Genomic DNA, 4,505 nt, shown 5'->3' with positions numbered 1-4,505 from the left:
GGGGGCAGGGGGGGATACATATTCTCTTTTCTCTGGATATTGCTCCTTTTATCTTTGGTGTCCCTTTAGGATACTGTCAAGCCAAGAAAGAAGAAAATAGGTGAATTAGTGGAAAGACCTCATAAATCCAGATGCTTCTGTCTCATTTTACAGATGAAGAAACTAAGAGCTACAGAAGTGGATTAATCCGCTGTCATAGCCTCCCATCTCCACGTGAAAAATTATTTTCACTGGAAGATATGAAGTCTCTGCCCCTATTATTCAGGAGTCTCTTCTCTAGGGTTTCTCACATTTCAAGTGCAAATTGCCATTTTTACAGTTTACAGATAAAAAGTCTTCTGGCTTTTAGTTTGGAAATTTCCCTAAACTCAGACCCTCTCTTGCCTTAACTCATTGGCCTCCCTCATGACTGATCTGGCCATGGTTTTGCACCATGATTTTTGCTTTCTTATCTGAAAGTACTTTTACCTAGTTTTGTTGGCATCTTTGGTGATACGCTAACAGTGTACTTGGTTATTCTTCACAGTTGACCCTTCAAATATGTTCAGAGTTTTCCTATAAACTTAAACTCAGCCAATGAGTATTCCTGTGTTTGGTATTTATTCCTTGGACAATTTATGGAAAATGGGAGTCCTGTTACCACATCGTTTGACAAATCTATTGTGGCTGAGGCAAAAATTGGAATCCACACAGAATGACACATTCTCCTGAATTTTAGATCTCCCTTGCCTACTCCATAAAACACTGTAATGTTTCTATGTTCTTAGAATAGATGCCTGTAATTGGCCCAAATAAACAATTAACCTTAGCCTATTGCCGGGAGCCGGTCCATCCTTGCTGTTTCAAGGGACCTGGCATATATGGCATACTGTTCTTAATATGTTTGGCCACCTTCTTGGCACTATGTGTTTTAACCAAGGTCACCTCTCTGAGAAAGGTTGTTTCCCCAAGTAGGGATTTTCCCCTGAAGTTAGGGAGGGAATAAAACCTCCCTAGAGACAGAACATGGCAAAAGATGCTGGACAGAACCTGGCTACAGAACTTGGTTGGAGAACCTAGACAGAACCTGGCTGCAGAACCCGGCTACAGAACCTGGCGACCGAACCTGGCTGGAGAACCTAGCGAGAAAACATGGCTACAGAACCTGGCTGGAGAACCTGGATAATATGGCTGGAGAACCTAGCAAGAGAACATGGACACAGAACTTGGCTGGAGATTGTGGCTAGAGATCCTTGCAAGGCTGCTGATCAACTGAACGCTGTCTCCGTGTCATTCCTTCTTCGCCGACTCCGTCCACACCTTTGGGGAACCCCTGGACCTGCTGGGGTTGGACCCCTGCAGCCTATGATTTTTCTTAGAACACTTTACATGTAAATTGCTTGATGTGGAGCAGGGTTTTTCATCCTCAGCTCTATGAACATTTGGGGCTATACCACCCTTTTTTGGGGAATGTTATTCTATGTTTAGCAGCACCTGTGTCTTCTATTCACTAGATGCCTCAGTGCCACCCCAGCCCAGTCATGACAACAAAACATGACTCCAAATTGTTAAATGACTCCTAGGGGATAAAAAAAAAAAAAAAAAAAAAACTATAACCAACTGAGAACTCCTGGTGTAGAGTATGGCACATAGCATGCAACTCAAAACAATTAGTTTTAAAAATAATTTTCTAAATTTTGTTGATATAAACTTTATATACAGTGACATGCACATCTTGAGAATATAATTTAATGAGTTTTTTATAAATTTATAAAGCAGTATAACCAAAATTTTAAGACATAAAAACATTTTCAGCTCCTTTATAGGTAACCATTTTTCTCCTTTCTATTGTCAGAAATTAGTTTTGCTTATTCTTAAACATCATATAATTGGAATTGAACATGTATTGCAAACATGTTTTCCAATATGTGGTTACCATTTTCAATTTCTTAAGTGTCATTTGATGTGAAGGCTACTTTATGTTTGGTGAAGTCAATATTATGTTGTTGTTTTTGTTTTATTTTAATATTTTATTGATTTCTTTTTAGAGAGGAAGAGAGAGGATAGAGAGTTAGAAACATTGATGAGAGAGAAACATCAATCAGCTGCCTCCTACACACCCCCTACTGGAGATCTGCCCACAACCAAGGTACATGCCTTTGACCAGAATCGAACCTGTGACCCTTCGGTCCCCAGGCCGACACTCTATCCACTGAGCCAAACCAGTTAGGGCTTATGTTGTTGTTTTTATCATCAGTGCTTTTGTGTTCTAAGAAATATTTGCCTTGCCAAGGCCACAAATATATCACCTTAAATTTTCTTCTAGAAGCTTTATAATTTTGGGTCTAAGGTTTATGATCCATCTCAAACTAATCTTGGTGGTTGGTGTTACGTAAAGGTAACTCTAGCAATGTGACCTAGCTGAATTATCTACACTCCTAATGTTTCTGTTTCCTTCTCTCTAATGTAGGGGTAAAGTAAGGATTAAGAGGGCCAACTCATATAAAGCACTGAGAGCAATGCTTAACATAGATTAATTGCTCAATATATGTTAAATTATTATTGAAAAAAATTAAACAATATACACATAAATATGTTTCATAAACTGCTAACAGAGATATTCATTACTTGAATTAATTGCTATAAATGTGAATAAATGAATGGAAATTAACGAATAATTTTTTACTATTTTCTTTTTATATTGATCTACATATATACATATTTACTAAGATCCGATGCACGAAATTTGTGCAATAGTAGGCCTTCACGGTTGCAGTGACTGCCTGGATCCCTCCCTTGCAGCCACGGTGGATGCCTTGATCCCACAGCTGCAGTCCCGGCTTCATTCGAACGATGCCCAGTCCAATCAGCATATAATGCTTTGGCCTGCACCCTCTAGCAATCTGGGACCCCTCAGGGGATGTTGGGGGTGGGGCCAGCAAGCAGGCAGGAACAGCCGACCTCTAGATCCCTTCTAGCAACCGGCAGGCTCCAATCACCCAATGGCAAACGAGGACCCAGGGGTGGGTGGCGGGGGATGCAGGCAGCACCAGGCCAAAGTCCCAGCCCCGCTGGTCACCCCACACACAGAGGTTATCCCCATGGTGGGGGCGGTGCCATGAGTGGATGGGACCAGCCGACCTCTCAGTCCCTCTCCCCGGCTTTCAGGCTCTGATCACCCAATGGAAAACTGGGACCCTGGGTGGGTGGCGGCACGGGTTGGGATCAGCTGCCGGCAGCTGGGGAAGATGGCTTTGATCACGCTAGGCCTAAGGACCGTACCTGTGCACGAATTTTGTGTGCTAGGCCTCTAGTATGCATATACATTCTTTGGTTAATCTCATCTGGCCCTCCCCTATCCCCCCTGAGATTCATCAGTCTTTTCCATGTTTCCATGCCTCTGTGTTGAGCGTCTGCCTCCTGGTGATCAGTGTGCATCATAGCTACCAGCTGAACAGTCGAATGGTCACTTAGGCTTCATATATATATATATATACTTAACCAGAGCAGATTGGTGTATTTAAAGATCAATTCTATTTTCATCACTATTTATTTATAAGACTGAGATAGTGAGCTACAATTTCACATTAGAAGAAAACAAAAGATGGTTGTATCTAGCCTTAAAACAATGCTATCCCCTCAAGGTGTCCTTAACCTTGGAAAGTAAGGGTCTATGTTTACAAAAGGGGAGAACTGGTCCTCTCCTTACCATATGCTGTCCTGCCATGGTTGCTATAACAACCACTGCTGTCCCATTATCATGGTTCTGAGGTAGAGAACACTACCTGTGTCTTTATATAGTTTATTTCAGTGGCTTTTCTTTCTAAAAAATAACATTTATTTAAAATGCCTGATGTTTTATAAATAAATTTAACACAACAATAAAAGTTTCTTTATATGTTAATATTTATATTTTTAAATTTATTCCTTAAAAAAACAACACTACTTTTTTCTGTTCTTGATGACTGCATGCTGTTTTCAAAATGTTTTAAGTAACATTTTCAATATAGCACTAAAATGGCATTTTATATGCAACTTAAATAACTTTATGTTTTATGCCTTGATTTTATATACTGCTCTATTGACATTTACTATCCATATTTGAACTCCATATTATTGCTGTTTTGTAGACCACAGCTATAAAATAGTATGCAAGACTGAACATTTACCACAAACCTCAAAAAGCTGCAGGAGGAAGTAGGCTCCAAAATGTAATGTCCTAAAGTGACTTAGTGAAGCAGGGATTTCAGTAAATTTCTTCTGTTAGAAAACTACTGTTTAAAATTGCCCAGAATGTAGGATAACAAGTAGGACTAGATATTTTTAATTAATAGCCAATTTTGAAATAATTCTGAACACTATTATTTTAGGTAAATTTTTCTTTCTCTCCCTTCCTCTCTCTAAGCTTGTCCTAGGATGAGGATTACAAAAGAAATGGTGGGCTCAAATCCCAAGTCTGCCTCCTCAAAAAAAGCACACAATTAGACTTGGGGGCTTTGTGGTATTAAAGATCTAATTTGACTCAT

This window comes from Myotis davidii, unplaced genomic scaffold (genome assembly GCF_000327345.1).
Source record: "Myotis davidii unplaced genomic scaffold, ASM32734v1 scaffold6, whole genome shotgun sequence".
Lineage (NCBI taxonomy): Eukaryota > Metazoa > Chordata > Mammalia > Chiroptera > Vespertilionidae > Myotis > Myotis davidii.
Note: the sequence above shows the minus strand (reverse complement) of the source record.